The sequence below is a fragment of the Tachyglossus aculeatus genome, chromosome 5 (assembly GCF_015852505.1).
Source record: "Tachyglossus aculeatus isolate mTacAcu1 chromosome 5, mTacAcu1.pri, whole genome shotgun sequence".
NCBI lineage: Eukaryota > Metazoa > Chordata > Mammalia > Monotremata > Tachyglossidae > Tachyglossus > Tachyglossus aculeatus.
The window spans coordinates 67,666,956-67,683,043 of NC_052070.1; the positions used below are offsets into that span (position 1 = coordinate 67,666,956).

Here is a 16,088-nt window from a genome sequence, read left to right on the forward strand (position 1 = left end):
GCTTCCCAGGAGGGGAAGCAGCAGAGTATAAGAATATAATACATCTACTAGTGCCCACTTGCAGATTTACCCGGGTAACCATGGGGTGTGGAGAGAATGCTCCTGAATTCTTCCCATGCATTTTATACAAAGCATAAAGAAAAAAAATGCATGACAGCAGCAAGAAAAAAAAGTAAATGCTCATCTATCTCTCACATACACACACACACACTTATCACTAGGTAATTCATATAAGAATATGTACTTTATTCACACCAAGGCTGCTGGACCTCTTTTAAAGCCCATGTAGAAATCTGGATAAAAGGACACATATGCATGTGATAAGAATCTCTCCTCTTTTCTTGGAGAGGAAACTGGGTAACTTAGCATAAATAAAGATCTCAAAGTGAGCTACTGAGAGCAGCAAATAGAACCTAACATTCTTGATTCTGAAATTCTCTGTTCAGCGAATATCGCATCCATCGAGCAAAGGATTCTAGTGACGTCACCACTCAGACAATATCCGGGTCATAAATGTAAAATCATATCCAATGGCATTAATCAATTTGTTTATGATCTTGCACTTTCTTTTTTTAATGGTATCTGTTAAGCACTTACTATATGTTGAGCATTGTACTAAGCACTGGGGTAGATACAAGCTGATTAGGATGGACACAGTCCACATCCTACACTCTTAATCCCAATTTTACAGATTGGGTATAGAGAAGTTAAGTGACTTGCCCAAGGTCCCACAGAAGACAATCAGTGCTTAGAACAGTGCTTTGCACGTAGTAAATGCTTAATAAATGCCATCATTGAGTGGCATGGTAGAAATTAGAATTCAGGTCCTACTGACTCTCAGGCTTGTGCTCTATCCATTATGCCATGCTGCTTCTGTGCTTATGTCCTGAGTTGAATTTTACGAAATGGAGAAAGTAAAGGGATGTTCCTGGTTTTACATGATTGATAATATTTTTTCACTTAGAGGCCCCTCTGAGATCGAAACTGCCTCATTCAAATACTAATGATAATAACTGTGGTATTTGGTAAGCGCTTACTATGTACCAGGCACTGGTCCAAGTGCTGGAGTGGATGAAAGCAAATTGCGTTGGAAACAATCCCTGTCCCACATGGGGCTCTCAGTCTCAATCCCTATTTTACAGATGAGGTATCTGAGGCACAAAGAAGTGAAGTGACTTGCCCAAGGTCACACAGCAGACAAGCGTGACAAGCAGACTAGAGAAGTAGTGTGGCTCAGTGGAAAGAGCACGGGCTTTGGAGTCAGAGGTCGTGGGTTCAAATCCCAGCTCCACCACTTGTCAGCTGTGTGACTTTGGGCAAGTCACTTAACTTCTCTGGGCCTCAGTTACCTCATCTGTAAAATGGGGATTAAAACTGTGAGCACCCCGCGGGACAACCTGATCACCGTGTAACCTCCCCAGTGCTTAGAACAGTGCTTTGCACATAGGAAGCGCTTAATAAATGTCATTAAAAAAGTGGCAGAGCTGGGATTAGAACCTCTGACCTTCCAACTTCCAGGCCCTTGCTCTACTCCCAGGCCCTTGTTGGGAGCAAAATTCAAAGTATAAACAGATTTTAGTGTGCTAACTGTAAGGACTATGTCCTTCATAGTCGAAAGGACAATTCAAAGAACTAAAAGTGGATTTAGAGCTACATGGTAAACAATATTTCCTCTATTTTTTTTTTCCTGCGGGCAGAGATAATTTCTATCAACTCTGTTATACTGTACGTTGCTCAAGTGCTTAGTGCAATATCCTGAAAACAGTAGGCCCTCAATAAATACTACTGAATAATGCAAATTACCATTATTTACATTTGAATGAAGCAAAATCATATTTATTTCACAGCCAGCAGTCAAAGGCTACATCATTTTTGTAACAAGTGTATTAATCTTTTTTATTTATTAATTCATCTTTTGGGTATTCACTTTTTTATCTGCCTGCACATATATGCACATATAAAGTACTTTCAAACTTGGTTTCAAGGAACATCACCAACTTCAGGATAATGCCTATAAAGTAGGATAAGCCTTGTTGTATTTTACTCTCTGAAATGCTTAGTACAGCACTCTGCATATGGTGAGTGCTCAATACCACTGATTGATTAATTGACTGTTGCTAGGGTATTTTATGCCTGATTTCCTATCTTCTTGTTAAACATACTCCTGTAGCACGATGGGTATGTTTAACAAGAAATTCTGAAATCAGGCATGGAATATTCACTCTAGCAACAATCACATATACACACATGGTAGACCCGTAATCCATGTGGGGGTTTTGACTTTTTCACCACCTCCAACTGATCCACCTCTATCCATCTGGAAAAATGGAAATAGAACTCAGCTCTTGGATTTTTGTCTGCCATATTAAAAAAAAAGTGATGTTGTGGACTGTGGATTTCCCTCCTCTGTTGCATCAGCTGTCTTGGAATAATTTTTCAACAAAATGAGAACACAGACTCAGTCTAGCAAGGGGGAAAGAAACAGATGGACAAACCATTTATTTGGACGGGAACTCTATGCTGTTTGAATTAGAGTAATGAGCACTTTAAGATGCAGTGAGCTGTTTTTACATTTCATTTGAGTAATTCAAGATGTAAACAAAATCCCATAGCAGATGAGCCACTCAAGATACAGTCCTCTTATTACCAACCTTCTTCAGCTACTTGAAACCCTGTTAAAAAATATATATAAATGCATTTGTCATTGTCTCCAGAAACTCTTCTGACTCTTGGAGCCCCAAACAAAGGCTTAGGGCAGAATTCTCTGGCCATGAAGTGTCAGTGGGAGCAGGGATGATCCTTGCTCTCATCCGCTCCTCATTTTAGCCATTTGAGATGCTTTCAAACTCAAATATTTCCCTGTTATGACATCTGAAAATAATGAACCATAAATAAAGATGAGAAAATCAGTTTTATCAATGGAAAGTTAGACTCAAGGGCAAAATCTCTGGCATTTCACTCAAAGGGTAGTTATAATCATAACTGTGGTATTTGTTAAGCACTCACCATGTGTCTAGTGCTGTGCTAAGTCCAGAGGTAGATATATGATAGACAGGATGAGAAGCAGAGAGGCTTAGTGGATAGATCCCCAGCCCGGGAGTCTGAGGACCTGGGTTCTAATCTCACTCTGGCACTAGCCTCCTGTGTGACCTTGGGCGAGACTTCTCTGTACCTCAGTTTCCTCATCCCTAACATGGGGATTCAATACCTGTTGCCCTTCCTTCTTAGACTGTGAGCCTCATGTGGGGTAGGGGCTGTGCCTGACCTGGTCATCGCCTATCTGCCCTACCACTTAGTACAGTGCTTGGCACATCATGAGCATTTAATGCCAGAGTTCTTGAGGGGATTTTTGGTGTTGGTTTTCTGGCAACATGGGATCAGGGGAGCTTGTTTTCAGGAGCCATGATAGAGTCCCCTTCTCACAATTTGGGCTCTTCTTACATTTGCACATTTCACTAAATTGTAATAGAGTCAATCCTTCTTCCCACTCCTCAGTTTTCTCTCTCTCTCTATTCAGCTTCCTTATGTGGGGTTTGATGTGAGAATAGTTCATCTAAAATAGAAAACATGCCATGTAGATATTGAAAATAACACTATTTAACAGAGTGTGTTTTTCCCCTCTCCAGAATAATGACTTTGTGTTTGGCATCTTGGTTTTCATAAAAGAAACTTTACTTGCTAGCTCTTCCATAAACCAAATTAAGCCCCAGCTTATGTAAATGTTGAATAATGAATTAAAATTAAATCACAGCTTACAGTTGTGCTTTTGTACATAATATGGTTTAGAGGCAATAGAACCTTTTAATGTCACATTTTACATTTATGCTCCTTGCCAAGAAAGATAGGGAAGGAGAACATCGCCATTCAAACACAGAGGCGGCATTATCAGAAAAGAGCTTTGCTAAATGTTTAAGATTGCCTGCATTATTATTGTGGCATAGAAGTGTCTTTATGAACTCAGTCTTCATGCAAAGATTTTTTTTTCCATACTTGCTAGCTCAGAGACCATTCCTGCACTCCCTGAACAGACAAAACGTCCACTCTCCAAGGGTGAATCTGCTAAATTTTGACATCTTGGAGAGGAAATGTTCACAAGATCTTCCATCCATCATCACAGAGAGAGAAAGTTCATTAGAATAGACAAAAGCAGCTTTCAAAAGACAGTTGAAATTTGGCAAGGCAATGGAAAATGATTCGTCAACAAATATATATCTTGGGAAGACCAAAAGCATTTAATTACAAGAAGGCTAAAATTGTGTTAAATTTCACACCACTTATAAATGCCCATTTTGTTTTTTCTTGGATACCAACTACTCTCTGAGCAGCTTAGTCAGAAAAAGACTAAAGACTACAGAAGCAGCTTGGTCTAGTGGATAGAGCTGGACCTGGGAGTTGGAAGGTCCGGTGTTCTAGTTTTGGCTCCAGCATTTGTCAGCTATGTGACCTTGGGCAAGTCACTTAACTTCTCTGTGCTTCAGTTACCTCATCTGTAAAATGAAGATTAAGACTGTGAACACTATGAGGGACATAGACTGTGTTCTAACTGATTATCTTGTCTACCCCGACACTTAGAAAAGTACCTGGCACATAGTAAGTGCTGAACAAATACTATAACCAAAAAATACATCAAATTCAGAAATCAGTACAATTACTGAATCTTTCACGAAATAATGGACATCTTCAACCATTCTTGTATTGGTCAGGAGGCCAACAAACTTATTGCAAAAGAATTAATTACTTCAGATAAGGCCAGGTAGCTATGCCTAAAAAAATCCTAAAATTAGTCTCATTTCACTGGATCGATCAATTTCTCTCCACATCAAGCAGAAACTCCTCAGCATTAACTTTTAGGTTTTCCACCCACTCTTCTTTTTTCCTGTTGCACTCTCCCAAGCACTTAGTAAAGTGTTCTCTTCTAAGGTCTCAGTAATACTACTTATGGAGTGAAATCTTTTCTCAAAGGGTACTTTTCCCCAAAATTTGAGCATTTAACTACACTGAGGAAGGTTTCTAGGTTAGACATTTGATGACTTCTATGAAGACAGCTGAAAGAGTCCTCCAGTCAAACCACTGCTGTGAGCCAATGGCTAAGAAAGAGGGTTATAGAGCAACGTTGCAGGGGACACTAGCTCAGACTGGGCATTTCCTTAGGCCAACCCAGGGTTTTTGCCACAGTTCAGTTCTCTTGGGCTAAACCTGCTCCAAGAGGGACCCACCACTCAGTCTCAGTTCTGGTCCAGCTGCCCCACTGGAGTTCAACAATGACCACTGAAGTAAAACTTATCATCTCTCTCCCTGTACTCACTTTAGCCTGAACCCAAATGTCCTAGCTAATAAACAAAATCAGAGCAATCACTGCTTTCGTAGGCCTTCATGTTGAGATCATTTGCAGAACCAGGAAATACTACTTGTTAGATTGGAAAAGCTCTTTCAAAGCAACTGCTGATAGAGGAATCAATGGCTAGCATTTCAGGAACCCAACACCACTGGATGTTTCTATGGGAAAAGAAAATTGATTCATCAAGTAAAATATTTCCTTACTGAGGCTGTGAAATATTAGATTGTAAATCTGAAGACAGGGATTTGGGCCTCTTCCACTGTTTGAACAGAGCCAGTTCTTCTGTTATCGATCAATACAAGGTAAATAATAAATAACAACATCCTCTGTTTCTCAGCTCAACATAGAGTCTTGACATTGTTCCTTGGGCCTCACTCTCCAGCTAAGTAGAAAGCTGAGGTTCTGCTCTGACCACACATGGCATAGTGGATAGAGCACAAGCCTCGGAGTCAAAAGGTCATGGGATTTGATCCTGCCTCCTCCACTTGTCTGCTGTGTGACCTTGGGCAAGTCACTTCACTTCTCGGGCCTCAGTTACCTCATCCGCAAAATGGGGCTCGAGACTGTGAGCCCCATGTATGACAAGGGACTGTGTCCAACCCGATTTGCTTGTATCCACCCCAGCGCTTAGGTTGCCTGGCACATAGTAAGCACTTAACAAATATTACTAAATCCCCCATGACATTCATTTTTCCCAAGAGGCATGTGTTTGTCCCTCTGGCTATGCTCCAGGTAGATAATTACCTTTCATTCTACTTCAATTTCCCTGCAACATCAATTATAGAACTTTTTCTTCTCTGGCTTTCTACCCTGGAGCTTCCGTCAGAGGCAGGCTGGCTTCAGACATTTTCCCACCTTAATATAAGAGTATTTACACAGAGGCACATCTTCTCCAAGAAGCCTTACCTGACTAGGCCCACCTCTCCTCTTCTCCCAATCCCTTCTGCACCACTCTTACTTGCATCTCTATTCATCATCCCTCCCATCCCCACATTTGTTTATACTAATCTCTGTCTCCCCCTCTAGACTGTGAGCTCGTTGTTGGGAGGATTGTTTCTGTTTGTTGTTTCACTGTACTCTCTCAAGCAAGTAGTACAGTGCTTTGACACAGTAAGGGCTCAATAAATACAATTGAATTGAATTTACATTTATAGTAATGCCTGTCTCCCCCTCTGGACTGTAAGCTCATTGTGGGCAGGGAAGATGTCTGTTTGTTGTTATATTGTACTCTCCCACATGCTTTGTAAAGTGCTTGGCACACAGTAAACTCTCAATAAATACAGTTGAATGAATGAATTAATAGACAGCCCCTCCGGACAATGAGTGATGCAGTAGATCAAGGAGGTCACCACCCAACTCCTCCCTCCCCCATCCCAGTCACTGAAACAAACCTTGTAGCAGAGACTTTTTTATTTCTGGAGACAGGGTTAGACTCCCCAAATAATCATGGTCTCTTCTCATATGCAACATTACAGAGGGTGCGTCAGGGACTCTACCAATGAAAGGTGGCCATCTTAAGAGGGATGGGAGGCATGCCACCAATATTGCCCCAACACACACACACACACACCTGAAGAATCAGACTACCTTGTGTTATCATCTGAAGCTGGACCTGGTCAAAGATGGGTGATGGGCTTGGAGAAGAATACTAAGGGAAGATCGAAGCACTCGGTATGCTTAAACCTCAGTGACTAATATCAGAAAGAGCCCCTGGTGTGGAGAACCACTCAAGAATAGAACTGGAGTATCTGTGAAACTGTCTTTCAGCATTGTGCATGCATTTTAAAATACACTCTCTGATTTTGCTAGATAATTTTGAATCCAAATTGTCTGCTGCATCCTTAGAAGCATTGGAGTATTATTACCATCATCAATATAATTTTTTGTGCATGTAATATGTGCAGAATACTAAGTGCTTAGCAATGTACAGTAGAAATAAACAAATCGAATGGGGTAGACAAGTGGACATAAACTGCTAAATATTCAATCACTAAAGAGCACAGCTATAAAGCATAAAACAAGTAAGCATATAAAATGCAATAAATATATAAACAGATATACATAAGAGTGCTAAGGTGGCTTATGGAATGACATGACCCGAAAGCAAGGAGAATTAATCAAGAAAACCCTTGCCAGAGGAACTTTTGGAAGTGCTTTGAAGGTGCTGAGGGATGTGGTTTGGGAGAGTTGATGGACAAGCTAGTTTCATGATAGCAGAAAGGCTTGAACAAAGGATTAGCAATTGCAGCCTTAAGAACAAGTTATGCTAAGAATGTTTGCTTGAGGAGAACAAAGAGTAAGAGTTAGGGCGGAGTCAGACAATAAGTGGATGTTAAACAGAGAGACAGATAGTGGAGAGTCTTGAAGTCAACAATAAGGAGGCTTTAAAGTGAGAAGGAAGAGGAAATCATCTGAGATGCTTGAGAGGAAAATCAGTCCGTCGTATTTACTGAATGCTTACTGTGTGCAGACCACTGTACTAAGCACTTGGGAGAGTACAATACAACAACAGACACATCCTCTGCCCACAACAAGCTTACAGTCTATAGGGGGAGAGAGACATTAATATAAATAAATTACAGATATGTACCAAGTGTTCTGAGGTTGGGAGCGGGGTTGAATAAAAGGAGCAAATAAGGGTGATGCAGGATGGAGTGGGAAAAGGGGAAAGAAGGGTATAGATAGGGAAGGCCTCTCGTAGTTTCAGACATCATTTGCACAGAGGTGCTAGTAGAAACCATGTGAGACGTTGAACTCCCTGAAAGGACAAGTGTACAGAGAAAATATTATAAAACCCAAAAATAAGCCTTCCAGGAGCAGTCAGAGAGGGAGGAAGAGAAGCAAGACTGTTCTGTGCCAGTAAAACTAAGAGCTGAAGACAGCTAAAAGGTAGAGGAAGATCTGGGGAAAATGAAGCCCATTGAATTTGTCATTGGTGTTCTATCCAAATCACATAATGAAAGCACCCATTATAGCTCCTACTGGATCACTGCAACTTTCAGTCTCAAATTCCTGAAATGGCTCTTTCATTTTATCGTAAGACTAGCTCTGAACACTTTAAAATTGTTTATCATTCATAATGAAAACTAATGATCTGTAGAATATGAAATTAATATTTTTATCTTAAAAAGCACCAGCACTCTCAGGATCATTTTAGGAAGGGTTTTTTTTGGTCATGCATTAGCTTAAAATTATCCACAACTTGTTAATTCACTTTTTAAAATATAATTTGGGGGACTGTTCACAGTTCTAACTTGAGGAAATCCACAGGGACCCCTAGATGTGCTGTAACTGCACAGCTTCTTAATGGAGTGGATATATACACTTCTTTGTTGTTTTGTTTTGTTTCAAAGACTGTTTCACACATTAGTATCACAATATCTCAACCAGTATTTCCTACTAGTAATATTAGCTGTGATCGTCATGGGCCAAGCATTACAACAGGAAGTTTTAATGTACGTCATATACGTGCCATACTGATGTGATTTTGCTTATTGTTATAGAAAGGATTTATATTTTGAATGTGTTAAGGAACTGCAAGAATCTGATGTTTAAAGGAACAGATGTTAGTCACAGCTTCCACTTTAGGAAGAGCCAAGAACCCATTTAGGCAAGAAGTCACAATGACTTCAATTGAAAAATAATAGGCGATGAGCCGCGATCCATCCAAAGCCTAGCTAGTTTCCTCTGCCCAACTACTCTAGGCAGAGCCGGAGGAAAGGTGGAGGTAGGAGGAAGAGGAGGGAGGGTAAAATGGACTGTCACCCTGATCCCACTCCAAATGAGGGCACCCAGGCTAGGGAATGGGTGTGATCCTAGTGCAACCTCTGTGGTTTCACAATTTCATGTATGTGTATACATGTGCGTGTTTGGGCCGGGAGGTGGAAGGTTGGCAGGGTCAGAAGGGTCAGGTGACATTGTCTGGGAAACGTGATGGAAGGTGGCATCTGGAAGACAAAACGGCAGCTCCCACTGTGGTGGCTGTTGGGGCTTTCTCTTCTTGGAACTACTAACTCCTCCCACCCACATCAACTCCCGCCAGTATAATGAGGTATTGAAAGAGGGACAGTGCACCCTTTAAACACTTTGAAACTCATTCCATCCCCAGCATGGGCCTGGGAGTAGGAACGTCCTGGGTTCTAATCCTGGCTCCGCCACATGTCTGTTGTGTGACTTTGGGCAAGTCACTTAACTTCTCTGGGCCTCAGTTACCTCATCTGTAAAATGGGGATTAAGAGTGTGAGCTCCAAGTGGGACAGGGACTCCAGGCAAACTGATTATCTTGCATCTTCTCTAGTGTTTAGAACAGTGCTTTGCATGTAATAAATCCTTAAAAAGTATCATTATAATTATTATCATTATTACTCTCAGCTGCTTCTTCCACCTGTAATTTATCTTAACGTCTGTCTCCCCCGTAGATTGTCAGCTCCTTGAGCTCAGCAATCGTCTGCTAACTCTCCGCATTATACTCTCCCAAGCATTTAGTACAGTGCTTTGCACACAGTAAGCCCTCGGTAAGTACCATTGATTGATGACTAAGATGGAAAATGGGTCATCCCAGAACCACATTGCCCTTGAGTCTTTTTTTTAATGTTAGTTAAGCACTTACTATGTGCCAGGCACTATACTAAACTCTGGAGTAGATCAAAGATAATCTCACTGGACACAGACCTTGTCCCACAGTCTTAATCTCCATTTTACAGATGAGGTAACTGAAGCAAAGTTAAGTGATTTGCCCGAAGTCACCCAGCAGACAAATGGCAGAGGTGGGATTAGAACCCAGGTCCTCTGGCTCCCAGGCTTATGCTCTTGGACCATCCATGCTGCTTCTCAACAGGACTTTCCAAGAAAGCCTAAGTATCACAGAGTAATACCTTGAATTTTCCAAAGTACTTATGGCTATCTCATTTTACCCTCATGACAGCCCTGTAAGGTAGAGAAAGCAGGCACTTTATTCCCACTTTATCAATAAATCTGATGCACAGGAAGGCTAAGTGACTTGCCCCACATCACACAAGAGGCCGGTGGTGGAACCAGGAATAGAACTCAGGTCCGCTGGGTCATGCTTCCTCCTAGAACTTGAATACATTTCTTATCTCCTAGACTGTGAGCCCATTGTTGGGTAGGGACCGTCTCTATATGTTGCCAACTTGTACTTCCCAAGTGCTTAGTACAGTGTTCTGCACACAGTAAGCGCTTAATAAATACATTTGAATGAATGAATGAATCTACCCACCAGAAGCAGCATGGCTCAGTGGAAAGAGCATGGGCTTGAGAGTCAGAGGTTGTGGGTTCTTATCCCAACTCCACCACTTGTGTCAGCTGTGTGACTTTGGGCAAGTCACTTAACTTCTCTGTGCCTCATTTACCTCATCTGTAAAATAGGAATTAAGACTGTGAGTCCCACGTGGGACAAACTGATCACCTTGTATCCCCCCCAGCGCTTAGAACAGTGCTTCACACATAGTAAGTGCTTAACAAATGCCATCATTATTATTTATTATTATTATCTGTTTCCTCATTCAAAATTTAAAGAGACCTAAAAAGTGGAAAAGGTATGCAGGAGGAAAAAATGTAAATGGCAATCATTTAATACAATAGTTCTTTAGCTCCATAGCAGCATGGTCTGATGGAAAAAATACAGGTCTGGGGATAGGGAGACCCAGGTTTGAGTACCATCCTTGTTACTGGACTCCTATATTGGCTATGTCACTTTCTCTTAACCAGTTCCCACACCTGTAAAATGGGGACTAGGAGGCCGTACTCCTTTCCTCTTAGATTGTGAACACTATGTGGGAAAAGGACTGTCTCTGAACTGATTATTTTGTACCTATCCTAGGCCATTATAAGCACCAAATAAATGTCATTATTATCGTCATCATTTGGAAGAAAAAATTATGCCATTGATAATCTAATCTTTAACCTGTTGAGTTGGATGATATACAATTTATTTCTTTTCAAAACCCAGTATTTTGGTCTTCCGCCTAAATTAAAATTTGCCTGTGAAAAAAAATGGTCTTGCTCTTGGTAGATTTCACTTTCTACCTTGTTCAAGTGGACAGATAAGTCAGGGAAGTGGACTCAGCCGTGTACTATGGTTCTTTATGGCATAACTGTTGAATGAGAATTGTCCTTGCATCAAGAAAATAGCTTTGACTTTGATAGTCTCCAGTCATGTGTGCTGACACACTGCAGTTTCTTCTATTTTTGCTCCTTATATCTTTCTTAGCAAAATTCATTTTCCGTCTCAATATAATTGCTGGGTAATTCTCTGTTAGAGGTAAAAATGGTAAAAAATGGTGAAAAGAGAACTGATTTGGAAGCTTGCAGACTTAGGCTCTAGTCCTGGCTCTGCCACTATTCATTCATTCAATCATATTTATTGAACACTTACTGTGTGCAGAACACTGTACTAAGCGCTTGGAAAGTACAGTTCAGCAATAGAGGCAATCCCTGTCAATCAATCAATCAATCGCATTTATTGAGCGCTTACTGTGTGCAGAGCACTGTACTAAGTGTTTGGTCCACACCTGTCCACACCAGGCTTACAGTCTAGCTCACTAGCTCACTGCATGACCTTGAACAAGTTCATAATCTCACTGGTCTTTTGTTTCCATATTTTTTTATGATACCTGTCATGTGCTGACTATGTGGCAGGCCTTGTACTAAGCACTGGGGTAGATTCAATATAATCAGATTGGACACAGTCTCACATAGGGCTCAGTCTTAACCCTCATTTTACAGATGAGGTAACTAAGGCATAGAGAAGTTAAGTGACTTGCCCAAGGTCACACAGCAGACAAGTGATGGAGCTGGAATTAGAACCTGGAATCGTGCTCCTTCCCCTATGCCATGCTGTGCCCATATCTTTTTTAATGGTATTTGTTAGGTGCTTATGTACTAGGCAGTGTACTAAGTGGTGGGGTAGATATAAGCTAGTCAGGTTGGACACAGTCCATGTCCCACACGGGGCTAACAGTCATAATCCCCATTTTACAGATGAGGGAACCGAGGCTCAGAGAAGTTAAGTGACTTGCCAAAGGTGTCACAGCAGACAAGTGGCAGAGCTGAAATTAGAACCTCAGTCATTCTGACTCCCAGGCTTGTGTTCCATTCAGTAGGTAATGCGACTCCAAATAAATGTACGTATGATAAAATCCTTGCTCTCCCCACCTTAAGATCATGCTTTCTGGGTGAGCCGAGATGAAATGCCATTAATTATAATGATAATATTATTATTATAGGGGAAAGTGGAAGGGAAAATGAAAAGGAAGAAGAGCACATTGCAAATGGGAAAAGCAACCCCCTTTTAGACTGTGAGCCCACTGTTGGGTAGGGACTGTCTCTATATGTTGCCAACTTGTACTTCCCAAGCGCTTAGTACAGTGCTCTGCACACAGTAAGCGCTCAATAAATACGATTGATTGATTGATTGACTAAGAGATAAGGGGTCACATTTAGCTTTCTACCCTTAAGAGAAGATTTCAACAGGAAACAAAACTAAAATCAGGCCTTTTTTCCTGTGTGAAGGAACATTCGGCTTGCTTTCTCAGATTCTGCAGCTAGTTTTGACCTTGATGCTCTTCATTTCCATGCTGACTCTGCTTACTTTGCCTCAACTCGCCTCATTTCAGTCCTGATGCTTGTTTCCTTGGGGATGTGTGCATCTACATTCTCCATACATTCATGTGTCAAAATCAGGCAAAGGGGTTATATTCCCAGCATACAGCACTCACAAAAGGACAATTTCATTGGTGTAATCTTTGAAGTGTATATTGTGCACAACCGTGTCCTTCAGGGGTGGCCTCTGGATTGTCTTGTCTTATGCCGTCGAGTAGTTTCCTACCCATAGCGACACCACGGACACATCCATCCCAGAACGCCCTGCTCTCCATCTGCAATCATTCTGGTAGTGTATCCATAGAGTTTCTTGGTAAAAATGCAGAAGTGGTTTACCACTGCTGCCTTCCACACAGTAAACTCGAGTCTCCACCCTCGACCCTCTCCCATGTTGCTGCTGCCCAGTGTGGGTGAGTTTTGACTTGTAGCAGATTGCTTTCCATTCACTAGCCACTGGCAAAGCTAGGAATGGAATGGGTAGGCCTCTGCTTGACTCCTTGTCCCATAGCCAGGACTGGTAGAGTACTGGGAACTCTCCAGGTGCGACCCTGAGAGAGGCGTCTTTGGATTAGGGGTAGTTTAACAGGAAGGACTGTTCCCCAATTATCAGGAGGTTGGGCTCCATGATGGAACTCCCTTCCATCTTAAATCCACTGAACCCATCCTTTCCTGTTGTCAGAACTCTCCTATGAACTCATCTCCTCCAAAAGGTATTTCCTGACTAGTCCTACCTTCCTAATCAACCTTACCTTCACCACCTTAGCCCTCATGTGTGTTTATTATCTACACAATAATTTAGTTGCCCACTTTATCACATGTCTATGCTGTTTCTATTTGGTAATTTATATCCCTTGTCTCTGTTAGATTTGTTTTCCTTCTATTTGATAATTTATATCCCTTGTCTCCGCCGTTAGATTTTTTTTCTTCTGAGGCATGGTCCATATCTTTTATTTCTCTGGTATATTCCCAAACTAGTTCCACACCATATATAAAATAGGAGTTTAATAAATTATGTGGTGAAACTTCGAGAATAGATGAGAGACTTAAGAGAAGAATAAGACCATCACAGAAGAAAGTCATTCAATACATCAAAGCATGTTTAGAACAAGACTCACTGGAATGAAGTTTTTCATGAATCCTGGCAAATAGAAAACGTATCTCTCCTAAATTGGTTCCTTCCCTTAGGAGATATTTCCTTGAACAAAATAATTGTTCAATAATTATAATAATAATGATATTATTTGTTAAGTGCTTATTACTTGCCAAGCACGGTGCTAAGTTCTGGGGTAGATACAAGATGATCACACGGGACCCAATCTCTGTCCTACATGAGTGTAGAACGGATATCGAATTCTCATTTGACAGATGAGGAACAGGTACAGAGAAGTTAAGTGATGTGCCCAAGGTCAAACTGCAAGCAAGTGGCAGACCTGAAGTTAGAACCCAACTCATCTGATTCCCTGGCCCATGCTCTTCTCATTAGGTCACCCAGCTTTCAATAAGCAGCTGTGACTAATGAATGCATTGTACTAGGGAGAAGTGTCCTTTAAAGAAATATTATTTGCTATTTCTGAATTCCTTTATCAGATTCAGACACTGGATATCCCCCCAAAAAAATCTAAAATATCTTTCATCAGGCATCTGCGGCCAGCATCTCTTGGGTTTATTTTTATTATTTGTTAATTGGTTCCTTATTTGTAAGACCTGGAAAAATTTGTTATTGTTACCCAAATATTTTCTTTCCAAACAATATTCATTTAACATGTCTATTTTAACTCACCTCATGCATCTGTAAGACAAAGGAAACATAATATAATAAATACCGTTTTGGTCAAAACCATTTTATCCCACTGTCTTTTGTCAGAGGAATTTTACTAGTAAGAAACATGTTGTCTTCTAAAAGCAGGACATATTCATCCTACCTGGCATTTACAAGAGGAACTGTTCTAATAAGGGCTATCCTAATGAATGACTGAGCTTAACACTGCCAATCCACTTCTGCTCTGCTTCTCAATGAGATCTACAGAAACAGAAAGAGATTTCAAGAAGGATAAAAGCCAGTTGATAAAAATAACTCCTTGTGTGTTCAATGAAATCCAGACCAATAACTGCCTGCAGTTTTGGAAACATCTGGTTAACTCTGCCAAGTAAGACCCATTTTATTTTAACAACCCTCTCACTTCATGATGCAGGTGAGCCCAGACAACCATAAGAATGGAAAAATCAATCAGTGGCACTTATTTAGTGCTTACTATGTGTAGGATGGAATGGAAGCAACGTTCTTGTCCCACAGCTGGTTCTTCCGGTGGCCAGCAATCCTGGAAATCTGCCATGAAAAGCTCAGTGTCATCTGCAGCCTGGATCTACAGAAATTTAAGTTTAGGAGAATGGATCACAAAGCTAGTTTAAGGACCTGTCAAGTGATGAGAGACAGCAGGGGCTTCCGCAAGGAGGAATAGTTGGGGTGAGGGTGGCCAGGGAGAGACACACACACAGCACCACACAAGCAGCCATGCAGCTTTCTTACCCCTATGTCCCCCTCCCTCCTGCACATACACACAGTCTTTGCTCTTTCTCCAGGATTATGTACCTTTGACATCACTGTCTCCTCTTACACCATTTGTAAGGAGAGGGGGAAAAGACAAATACGGGAGAAGGGAAGAGAGAAATTAATTGAGTAATTGCAGCTGCTCAAGTTTACTTTCGGTGATATACGAGGCTGAACCTTGTTTTCTTAGTGCTAAAATGGCCCTAGAAATCTTGACATACCCACATAAATCTTCCTCATATTCAGCAAGCAGCCAGCCTTAATTCTCCGAATACTGACACAAGTTCGATTCATTTTCACTGTGCAATCTTTGGTAAAGGGGAAGCAGTGAGGAAATGCTATTAAGAACAGAGATGGCATTTAATTTTATTGATTTGTTTCTTGCCATGCCAGTGGAGTGCTGAAATTTGCACGTGAAGTCAGATCAGTCATATTTGCCTAGTTCTGACTTGTGATTCTAAGGCATAAGTGATAAAAGTGACATAAATAATAATAATAATAACTGTGGTATTTGTTAAGTGCTATGCGACAAGCACTGTATTAAGATCTGGGATAGACACAAGATAATCAGATCCCCAAGTC

General features: G+C 41.1%; 1 non-coding gene across 1 annotated transcript; it reads right to left on the reverse strand.

Annotated features, from left to right (window-relative positions):
* Positions 1–13,378: 13,378 nt before the first annotated feature.
* Positions 13,379–13,516, reverse strand: LOC119929210. The gene has a single exon (XR_005451346.1). It is a non-coding gene; the product is annotated as a small nucleolar RNA SNORA7 (small nucleolar RNA).
* Between the last annotated feature and the right edge of the window lie 2,572 nt (positions 13,517–16,088).